Raw genomic sequence first — 12,617 nt, 5'->3', positions numbered from 1 at the left:
ATACCATTGAAATCCCCAGAAGACCCACAAAATTCTTGAGAAAATTATTTCAGCCAGCTTGGCCTGAAAGGGAGAGACAGAGCACAAAATGAAAGGAGACTATCAGACTCTCAAAATTCTACTTGAAAGAAACAGGTTGATATGCAGTTGCAGACACATGCTATCTTTTATGAAAAAAGAAAGATGACACAGAGGGTGGAAACGGGATCCCAGAGCTCAGAACCACAGAGAATTGTTCTCAGGTCTTGAAAGCTAATCAAGGAATTCCCAAATTTTACCCATCCCGATTTCAGAACTGCTGTGGACCAGTGACTCATACTTACCTACCTCCGTTTTGAATCAAAATTTCTTTATCTGTTATCCAGTGTCAGTTCCACCCATGTATGTTGGGTATGTCGAGGGCAGGTAATTTCTCTCTATAGAATTGCAAGTCCACAAATAGAGAGGAATTGTGCTTTAAGAGCCATAATAAACAGATTACATGCAGGAATCTCATTCACACTTGAACTTGATTTATGTGACGAGATTTCTCTTTTTTTACTCAACACAAATGCTTTAATGAGATGAGTCTCCTTAGGAGCTTGGGAGAGGATGAATGTATTTTGCATGTGGGAAGGACATGCTTCATTCCAGATCAGAGGGCAGATTGTGGTAGACAGGCTTTAAAGTGGCCCCCGTGATCTCCACCTCCTGGTGCTTATGACCTAGTATAATGACCTATCCTTGAATGTGGGCAGGACCTATATCCTGCTTCTAGTCAATAGAATATGGCTAAAGTGATGGAATGTCACTCCCATGATTATGTTCCATTATATTACACTCTGTCTTGTTAGCAGACTCACTTTAGTGTCTCTCCATTGCATTGCTGGCTTTGAAGAAACAAGCTGCTGTAAATCCTAGAGCTGCAAGGAAATGAATTCTGCCACCAAATATGGGACCTGGGAGCCTGATGCTTCCCTAATCCAGTCTCTAGGTGAGAATCCAGCCCTGGTAGGCAGGTCAATTGTAGCCTTGTGGAAGACTCAGCTACATTGAGCTCAGACTCCTAAATCACAGAAACTGTGGTATAATAAATGTGTATAGTTTTAATCCACTAAGTTCGTGATAATTTTGTATGGAGCATAGAAAACTAATACACTATCCATAATGTATTTTGGCATAAGACATAAAATGAGGATCCAAAATAATTTTATTTTCAAATAGCTACCATGACTTCCACAATACATTCCAGACATTATTGGAGATAAGGGAGATATTTTGAGACAGTAAGTGAATCTTGAGCCCTCAAAATCATATTAAGCAGTTGTTTATCTCTTTACTTAGGGTTGTCCCTGATGCCTGCAATACCTTAGCAGTCAAGCAATCAGAAATATTTTTCAGAATGCAATGCTCTCAGGTAGAGAATGTTGGCGAGATACCACTGAGGTAAGAACAAGACATTTCTATATGCATATTACCTATTCAAGGGCATATGGCATAAAGATATTCTTCAAGAGATGCCAATTCCTCTCTGAGTCTAAGGAAATGAGTGATATCTTTTACCTGGGTTGCTAGAGGAAGGCTTCATGGAGGAGGTGACAATTGCCTTGAACTGTGAGTCTTGCTATGTAAGGCATTTATTGGTAGATAAATGGGGGAAAAGAGTATTAAATATTTATGTGGAGTACAGAGAAAATGTGAAACATTTGGACCACAGTAAAGAGATAAGTTTAAATAAAGCAAAGTATTTCTGTAAAGAAATAATAGAGTGGGAAATGGTAGATTGGACCCAGATAGTGGAGTATCTTAAACGCCAAGTTAAGAACTTTGAACTTCGTTATGAAGGCAGGCAATGAAATGTCACTGAAATCTGATTAACAGGGGATTTAGAGTCTAAAATTTATATCAGTTTCTGTACTTAGTCACAACCAATTCACTACTTCTGGAGTCAGTTAAAATATGAAACTGAAAACATAATATAACGTCATAAGCAAAAATGATAGCTATACTTTCTTCCTATAGTCCATAAATTTGTATTAATCTTGTTTATCATTAGAGCTAGTGTGGTGGCTAAAGGTAAAACATTCACATTTAGAGTTAGGAGACCTGGCTCAGGTTCTGAAACTACCATTTGCTACCTAATGTCGCCAGCTAAATCGCTTAAATCTTCTTGAAACTTCATAATCTTACCTGTCAATGAGTGATGATGATAATAGCTGCCCTATAGACCTCATAGTATTGCAGTAAAAATTAAGTGATATTTGCAAACAACCTAATTTTTGAAGACCTCTATTCATCACAAGGAGAATTTCTTTCAAGAATTAAAAAGTGAGTTGAGTTTAATTGACAAAAAATAAAATGAGTTAAGTCATTAAAGTCCAAGAAATATATACAAGTCAACAAGTACCTTGTGCAGAAGCAGACAAAAGGTAACCATGGAATGTTTGCCTTCTGGTTCCCCCAGGAAGACAGAATCAGGAATCCAGCTGGAGTTTGACCAAATTGAGCAGAGGGTCTGATAAAGACTGAACCATGATCTGAGCATAGACCACTATGTTAATAATACTATTATGAGAAATGACGCATGCAAATGAGCCAAACAGTAAGTAAATATGGGAAAACAACTGGTCCAGTTATGGCCCCCAGGGATAAAGCTGGGGTGCAGTGCTGCAAGGAAGCAAAAACCCCAGGAATCAGAGTGGGTGAGTCAACATAAATGCCAACAAAATAACTTATGGCACAACCACAAAATGGAATACCATAAATATTACTGCAGGCTTGAAGAAAAGTTATTGATATGTTTATTGATATATTGTCAAAGGAACATTGTAAACAGCATTATGCACACAAATACACACACACACACACAAGGGGGGAGAAAGAGAAACGGAAAAAATATACAACAAAATATTCATGAAAAACATTGATGAAATTTGTGCTTGTGTGGTGAAATTTAGACATTGTCTCCTTTGGTTTATTTGTAATTCCTCTAAATTGGAAAAGTGTTATGTGTGTAATAAAATTATAATTTTTAATTGGATGATAGAATGCATAGTAAAATACTATATAAATGGTAACGTGCCATTCAGATGTGAGTTATTATTAATCACCACTCCAATTTTTTTCTACCCAGCTGCCTCTGTGATTTCAACATAAATCATATCCATGGGAGGCAGATTATATGGCCTTTGGAATAATACAGAACTGGGTGTCAAATCTCAGCTTCCTCTCTTGGTAGCTGAATGACCTTGGGCAAGCTAATGAACCTCGGTTTGTCTTAGATATTTTAAAGGCAAAATGAGTATGATGATACCTACATCAAATGATTGTTGTGAACATAAAATAAATTTATGAAAGTAAGCAGCTTACCCTAGATGAAAATGATAATTGCATACAAGTGAGCTACACTTATTCTCTCTGCTCTATGCATTCAAAGAACATTTGCTGAGTCCTACTCAGTGTCAGGGAAGAACCTCTTGCCTCAAGGAGTTCAAAGACCTGGGGGTAAAATCATTGAGGCAATTCTGTAGTATCCCTCTGCCTCATACAGTAAATATAGTACAATAAGTATTGAATGAGTAGTTTTGATACGTGTAATGATAAAGTATATGTGTGATCCTATGAGAACAGGAAAAGGGGACATGCACCTATGACTGGGAGAGTGTAGAGTCTTCAGGGTTGAGATGACACCTGAGCTCAGTCTTAAAAGCTGAGTGGTTGCTTAACAAGCAAGGCAGAAGGAGAGCATTACAGAAAGAGGAAAGAGCAGGTTCCGAACCAAAGGCATAAAAAATTCTTGTCATGTTCAGGGAACTGAAAGTGATTTCATAAGACTAAAGAACACAAAGAATACATTACTACTGAAATATCAGCATCCCCTTGCTTTATATCAAACACACATGAAATTCTGAAATGCAACTGGAAGGTTCAAATGTGACCAATTTGAATTAGTGCACAGTGAAATACAAGAAAGTGCCATTTCACAATTAAATCCATAAATTAAGCAGCAAGATCTTAGGAAGGATCAGAGGTTTTAAAATTCATTTCACATATAAAATTAAGGAAAATAATTTCACTTTGGGAACAGACTAAATGTTATTTTCTCTGCTTTCATTATAATTATGTAGTATTTTTATAATTATACTGTCAAACAATATTAATATTGATGATGTATGAAACCACTCATGCCAACTCTTTTGGCCCCTGGAAGAGTGTGAAAGGAAGCATGAAAATATTTAGAGTCAATATTTACTTTGCCTTTAAAAATAAATAAAATCCAAAATAAGGTTGGACAATCTTGGGTGGGCACTCAAATGTTTCTATTAGCTCTTTGTTTTTATAACAAGGGAGAAGTTTTGGACACAAAGAGACATTAAGTGAAAGAATTTTTGTAAGAGAAGCATAATTCTTCTACCAGAGAGATTAAACTGATAGACTGAAGGTAGACCACCATGTTAGCTGCCATCACTTAATCAAGTGTGATATACAAGCTACGTGTAAAGGGAATAAGAGGAAAAGTTGACTTCATTTGCTTTGGATAATGAGTGTCCTGCATTTGAAGTAATCCAACCAATTAGGATTCAACAGTGCTCAATAGACAGTAGAAATTATCTAACCTGGACTCTTGGAAACTGTATTGAATATCTTCTTGTATTGATGTTAAGCAAAGTGAAGCTGTAGAGGAAAACTTTAACACCAACAACGAAGTAACTAGCTCATTTCTCCCTTAAGTTACCAGAGACTCATTTTCTTTGACAAACCATTAGAATCTCACAGAACATAGACATTATCATACAATCGAGGTGCACTCATTGGCTCCCTAAAAGCTCAAAAAACATATAACTGCAGGATGGAGGAAGGCAGAAGGAATATGCTAACTGACATAGATGACGTTTATAGAACGACGTACGGAGGTTAGAGATGGAGATAGCTTAGAAAAATCTAGCCCCCATTCTGCAATCTTTCAGTATGACACCAGAACCTTGTCTGTACTTGTCCAACTCCCTAATCTTACCTCTTTTACTTGTCCTAAAGCCTCTGGCTACATTGGCCTTTGCATATGTGTTTTTTCTTTCTGGCGTGTTCGTTCTTCCAGTATTCACCTCTAACTTTTTCAATATTTTGCCAAAGCCCTTCTCTGAACCCCATTCCAAAATCCACGTCATATTGCCTACTCTATAATAGGCTCTCATTTGCACCTTCTATTTCTCCTTTCTAGCATGTCATATTGTTGTATTTATTCGTGTGTTCGAAAAGTCTCTTTCTTCCCCTCTAGATGGTAAGCTTCATGGGAGTAGCAGCCATGTCTATTTTGTTTAGCTTGTATCCTTCATTGCATGTCTCATAATAAACCTTTTTTTAATTAATGGATACAACTTTTACTCCTAATCACGAAAAAATATTTAAATATCCCAGATGTTTTTGTTACCTTATACCATTGTATATGTTACTCCTTCCCTGGTTTACTCTGGCTAATTTCTCCCCATCCCTCAAGACAAATCTGAATACCTTCTTTGGAAGTACTTCCTCATCCCTAGACTAATAGGGATTAGTAACTAGAAGTCACGTGTTCCCAAATCCTTCTGTGCATAACCGTCTAAATCACTGAAACTTTCTTTTTTTAACAGTAGAAAATCTACAAAATGACATCCACTAAAGTGATCAATTGGATTAAATTTCAACTCTCCTGAAAACACACTCTTGACTAGTTGGCTACTCTCTCACAGTCTGCAGCCTTTCAGCTCTCATCTGAGGACTGCGTTCACCAAGAACCAATTGTGTTTGTTCCCACATCTTTTTGTGTCAGGTGCAATTGTTATTCTAATTTTTTTATTTGATTAAATTGTACGTAACTGATGAAATGTGAGTATATAAGAATTGTTTCTATAAGTTAAATATTTTGAAAAGAATAGATAAAACAAATTGCTTTAGGAGTCAATCAAATTCAATATGGTCAACATTAATTGAAAAGACTGGAGAAAATAATCATAAAAATCTAGAATTCTATACTCACATTACTTCACAAACGTCCAGGTTCTCTGTCCACATTAAAGAAAGCAAAACCGGAAATGTTAGATGACATATTACAGGCGTGGTTTATGTAAGAACAATAACAGAAAACTCCAATCAGCAGTCTTCATAAAAACGTCTAAATTAAAATAACATGTTGGAAGCAATCCAAATGTCCATCAATGTACGAATGGAGAAACAAAATGTGATACATACATACAATGGACTATCATTCATCATTAAAAAGGAAGGAAATTCTGACACTACCTACAACACAGTTAAACCCTGAATACATTCTGCTAAATAAAATAAACCAGTCACAAAAGAACAAATACTGTACGAGTCCACCTATATGAGGTACCTAGAGTAGTCAAACACACAGGGACATAAAATAGAATGATGGTTGCGAGAGGCTGAGGGGAGAGGAGAAGGGGGAGTTATTGTTTAATAGGTACAGAGTTTCGGTTTGAGAAGATGAAAACTTCCAGAGATGGAAGGTGGTAATGCACAACACTGTGAATATACTTAATGCCACTAAACAATGCAGTTTAAAATGGTTTAACTGGTAAATTTTATGTTATGTATATTTTACAACAATTTAAAAAATACTTAAGGCATGCAGGTAATATTTATAATTCCTCACTTTAACTGACATTTTAAAAATTAATCAAGTAACTATTGGTTCTCATCATGACAGAGGAATAGGCGTCTATTACATTAGCTTTTTAACTGTCTTTCATCTCCAGTAGACAGGCACCCACAATGAGTGGGACTGTTTCTTTCATTACCTTCCACAAATTGTCCAGAACATATTACATTTCTTGGAATGCAGTAAGTGATCAACAAACATTTGTTGAATGAATGAATGGATGAATGCCACCATTTCACTACTAAGGAAAGAGAAGTTTAAAAAAGGTAATATCACATAACTACCTAGTGGAATTTATGAGACAAGATTTCAAACTCTATTTGCTAAAAGTGTATCAGTTTTTTCAACTCAAAAAATGTATATTAAAAATATAAAATTTTAAATATAAAAGTATAAGAAAATATATATTATATGCCAAGACTGTGTTGGGAGTTGAAGACACAAAGATGAAAAATACTCAGTTCCAGGGGCTGGTCCCATGGCCCAGGGGTTAAGTTTGGCACACTCCACTTTAGCGGCATGGGTTTGGCTCCCAGGAGGGGACCTATAGCACTGGTCAGCAGCCATGCTGTGGCACAACCCACATACAAAATAGAGGAAGATTGGCACAGATGTTACCTCAGGGTGAATCTTCCTCAAGCAAAAAGAGGAAGATGGTCAACAGATGTTAGCTCAGGACGAAGCTTCCTCAGCAAAAAAACAACAAAAACAAAAATCTCAGTTCCTGCTATCAATGTAGTTTTGTGCCTTAGGAGAATGGCATTAAGCAATCATACCCAAAATTGTGTCTCATCTAAATCTCTAGGAACAAGGCTGGCAGGTGGGTTGCTTGGGAAATGACTGTGAACTTGAATATAGTCTCTGCAAAGCAAGAGCTCTAAGATGGGTGCAAGAAACACTGGTCATGGGTCCAGGCTGCCTGGTCACTAACATCATCTTGCCCTGGGAAATTTCTCTTCTCCTCTCTGCACTTCAGTTTCCTCATCTGTAAACAATCTTCTGAGTTAAATTTCTCTATTTAGCATCTACAGACTCTTCAGGAAACTTAACAGTCCTAGAGAGTCTGACTCAGATTCTCAAAGGCTCAGATAGGAGCATTTTGAAAAAAGGAACAAAAACGAATCATCTGAGGTGTCTCCATTATCCCAATGGAAATAGCCCAAAACAATAAGCCCTGTGGTCCAGTCACAGCCCAGCAGGATGTTTCCTGCTGAAGTCAGTACCTGCTAATCATATGGCTAAGCTGTCACGCAAAGTGATACATTCGGGAAACAGCCTTCTGGGGAAAGGGCCAAAAATCCTCTCTTCCTAGCCAAAGAAATCAAAAGAAGTGATTGCCTCATTCAAACCCCATGGCCCTAGTGAGAAGGAATTGTTTCAAGCTTGGGAAATAAGTCTATCTTCATGTATGCATGTTCTCAAGGACATTCCTTGGCTTATGAAAAAGGCCTAGAAAAATCTAGGGACATCATTAGCTCCAAGAGGTATCTCGTGCTTAATTCATCACTGCTTTTCACAATTGAACACAAGTAAAACATTCCCCTGTCCCCCATCCTCATTTGTAGCACATGCCCTTACTCTGTGCTCCCAGATTCCAGATGTAAACCTCTATCCTAGGACTAATTATTCAAGAATTTCTCTAGTGTCTGTTATCCTGGCCATATAGTGAGCCCCTTGAGTGGAGGGGCTGTGTCTATCTCGTTCTTTATTGTATCCCCCATGAAAAACAGTGCCTGACATAGCATTCAAAGAATACATTGAATAAATAAATTGCATACTAACTTATCTATCTACTCTACTGGATTATAAACTTTTTGATGACAGACTGTATGTGTTTTGTTCATTTTTATATTACTACCGCTTAACTTAGTTGCTCACAGACTCACAATCAAGATAGGCTTGTTGAACAAATGAATGCACAGTAAAGGGTTAGAAGCACCCTATTCACACTATACCTCCCATCTTCTGGTTGAGCAGATTTCTCCAATGCCGGTTCATTATGAAGATGTCTGTTGATGCTGCTTTGTATGTGAGCCTTTTACACACACATATACCAGACTGGAAAAGCTCAGAAACTGCATTTCATGGAATTGATTGCTAGGCAAACGAGCATTTGCAGTCTGGGACAATTGGACCCAAGTTCTTGTCATTTGGGGATCTGCTTTAAATTTTCATGGGTTAACATTCTCCTACATCCCATAACCTCCTGGAACATTCTTTTACATCTTCCCATGTAGAAGAAAGTTAACTGCCCTGTAATTCCAGAATCCTGAGCTCTAGTCCCAATCCTGCTAACAAACTCTGTGAACTTGACACGTCATTCAGGCTTATTGGGACTTAGTTCGCAATCTATAAAATAAAGGGATTAACCAGGATGTCTCCACGGCTTCTTCTAGGAAATCTGATTTTTTATAAAGCTCTAACATAGGTCAAGCCCATGACCATATGAATATAAATAAATAACTGTTCTGGATCACTCATTCCTTCTTCTCCACAGGGTCAAGTATTCAGAGGCAAAAAAATTGCATATTTTGGGTTATGATTGCAGACTTGAAATCAAAAGATTTATTGATGTGCTTTTCTATATCTTGAAGAGCCCCTTTCCTTATAGATTGACCAGAACAGCTTGTGGTATTATAAGTGAAGTTTCCAACTCATAATGCATACAGTGTCGGTTAAAACATACTCAGCTATGAAAGCTGAAACCTGAGGTCTGTTGACTTCTGCTGCGGTCCAATTCAAATATTGCCCTGACGACTTCAGAAGATTTCCCACTTCTTGCCAAGAGGGTTCTCTTCTGCCCTGTGTGGTCTCTGATCTGCATCTGCATCCGTTTAAGTCAAGGGCAGGACTTGCATGCATTCTTTTGAGATTCTCTGGTCATTTCTCTCTAAGAAAAGCATCCAAGTGATACATTGAAAGTACAGCTAATCTCCCAGAGCCACATAGTGGACCTTAGCTGAAACGAGCAACAGAAACAAGCATTGTAGGTGGCTCACTTTTACCGTATATGGTGAAGTCACCACCTCTGTGGCACAAAAATCACCTATTAACTTTCGGCTCTAATAACTGGAAAATAAATGTCCATCCAAGACAATCATTTTTGAGCCTACTCCACTGTAACCCTTAGCACAGATCAAGAATAAGTATATTTTCAGTCAACAGAGACCGATATCTATCTGGCTCTTTTCCTGCATATACACATTTACACACACAACACACAAACACACACAAATTCTGTATTCAATGCATGCTCAAGAGAAGGAAAGTTATTTTGAACATTACTTTAAAAATAAGTGGATAGAGAGGTTGCTTATCAATTCCATGGTCTTTAGATGAGGAATTGAGGTGAGTGTTTTTTCCAGCATGGGCATTTCTTCCAAATATGCTCATCTCAGCAAGCAGAAACGTGAGTTACACTTTGAAAGATGGAAGGGTAACTCCTAACAGCAAAACAAGTCACTGATTCAGTTCAGAAATTGAAGGAAGAGTATCACTTCTCGGTTAGGACAATATTTTGTAAGTGTTAGAAGACAAACTTCAAGGTGTGGGCCAAGAGCAACCAGCGAGCTGCAGGTGGATCTCTTGCAGTAACAAAGCATTTACTCTGTTGGGAGTTAAAACGGATGATTTGCTGAATAATCCCTCTTTTTGGCTACCCATCTAAAATAGAGCTTCTTAAACTTTAATATGAAAATGATTCACCTAGAACTCTAGTTACATCAAAGATTCTGCTTCTGTAGGTCAGCGGCAGGCCCTGAGATTCCGTCCTTCTAACAAGCTCCCAAGTGATGCTACTGTTCCTCAGGCCACACTTGAGTAGCCAAGATCTCAAATAGACCAATCATCACTCTAATTCCAATGATGATTTTGTTTCCTTTTCGGAGTGACAAGAAGTAGAAAGGATTTGGTACATATAAAGGCTTTTTGTTCTCTCAAAATAGACTCCAGATAAAGTCTCTCTTCTATAATCATTTCCTATCCTCATTTGCTTACAATTATCAGAACATTATTTGAGAGATAAATCCTGGGTCTCTGTGGTTATATAGTCAAAATATGTGGTGAGAATATCAAGTATTGATACATATTTAGAATCACAGATCTCAGAGCACGGAAGGCCTACAATGTTGATTTGATCAAATTCCAAGTATCTCAAGCGGGGCTCCCAGAGTGGAGGGGAGTGGACCAAGGCCTCACTCTTGGAGGCAGAGATGAAACTAGAGCCTAGCTGACCTCACACTTGCAAGGAGGTGCTTGATTCACTTTGAGTTTATATTATCATTATTATTATTATTATTGAAAAGTGAGAGGGCATCATAACAATTCAGTTATTTCATCTATTTTCACTACAGCTATACCTTGTCAGCATTCCTTGAGATATGGTTGTAAGAAACATACTTTTCCCCATTTTAAAAACTGAAGAAATCAAGACAAACAAAAAATTTGCTTGAGAAGATGCACACACGCACACACACACAGACACGTACAAAAATGCATAGGCAACGCTACAATGACGTTTTTCTCAAATGGTACTCTCATCTGTCATTAAGCCAAGCTTTCTCCTAGTTTTATGTTTTATATAAACAAAATGTCACAAGTAGAACAATGTGCTGTGTTTCTGTTATTTTTCTGTCTCCTTTCTTTCTGAATTTGCCCAGTGTGCAAGGATTGATCTTCTTCTCATATAGTGTTATATTGTGTTTTTTTGTTTTTATCAAAACAATTAGTTGCAGCTCAGAAGATATAATTCCACCAGCACATCACAGAAAATCCTGTTTCCTGCCTGCTTTAATGAAGTCAGGCATCATGGGAAGCCGAAACACCAGGGAAAAGAACACGTTGTAAAGTATAATTGCTTTCAAGCAGAAAGAACTTCCCCTGTGAATCCATTTTGGATTAAACGCTGTCGATTTTTTTCTTTCTTTTTTATTTTCTGGCCCTTCTTTAAGGATACTGTGTGCAGTGCCCTAGGCTTCAGTACGAAGTTTGTCCAGCTTTCAGGGGTGTTAATGCAGAAGATGGACTAAGATCAAAGATAAATTTCCTGCCTTTTGCCCTTTGTCCCAAGAATGGTTTTCAAATACTATTCGTGCTAATGTTTTCATGTTGAAACATTAATGTTATCTTTCAGCTGTGTCTACCCTACTTTGACTCTCACCCACCCACCCACCTCCAAATCCTGTTCAAAGGTTCAACATTTCATTGGTTCCACATGCTCCCACCCCATGGCCTTCATCAAATGTGTCAATCTTGGTCCTGAGAAGAGGTGTTTGCCTTCACTGCTCCTTCTGCCTACGATTCTCTTCCTCCTCATCTCTGCACAACCTGCTTATGCTGCCTCCTTGGAGAGGCCTCTCCAAACTGTCAACCTAAAGGGACCCCCACAACTCTCATTCACGGTGTGTTGCTTTCATTCTCAGAACATCATCACTATCTAATATTTCTGTGACTGACTTAGTTTTCTATCTGTCACAGTAAAACTATAAGCTCCAAGAGCTCAGGAAACTTTTCAACGGTGATCATCACTGCACTTTGAGCATTACTTGGCATACAGTAGGTGCATAATAAGTATTTGCTAACGGATTGAGTGAATCAGTAAAATAAATCAATCATAAGGTACATATTTAAATCACAGAATCTAATCTAATCACTAGCTGATCTAATCTAACCACTTAATTTTCAAAAGTATAAAATAGATTCCAAAAGGCTAACATACCATTTTTGAGAAGGCTCTCAGAAGCCACTGCAGGGGAGAGATTTCATTCTTTCAGCAAACAGTTGTCAGGCACCAGGCACTGTACGAGATTCTTAGGAATCAAATGGTGAGAAAGACAGACATGTCCTTTGCCATGATGACATTTAGGCTGAAATGTGGGGAAAAGGGAGAAGAGGAACCAAGATTGGGATGGCCTGGGGGGACCATTTTTCTCCCCATCCAAGGAACTAATATAAAGCTGCAGAGTCTCAGAGACAAAGAAAA

Source organism: Equus caballus, chromosome 24, assembly GCF_041296265.1.
Source record: "Equus caballus isolate H_3958 breed thoroughbred chromosome 24, TB-T2T, whole genome shotgun sequence".
Taxonomy (NCBI): Eukaryota; Metazoa; Chordata; class Mammalia; order Perissodactyla; family Equidae; genus Equus; species Equus caballus.
The sequence above is the reverse complement of the archived record's forward strand: the minus strand, read 5'-3'. Positions refer to the sequence as shown.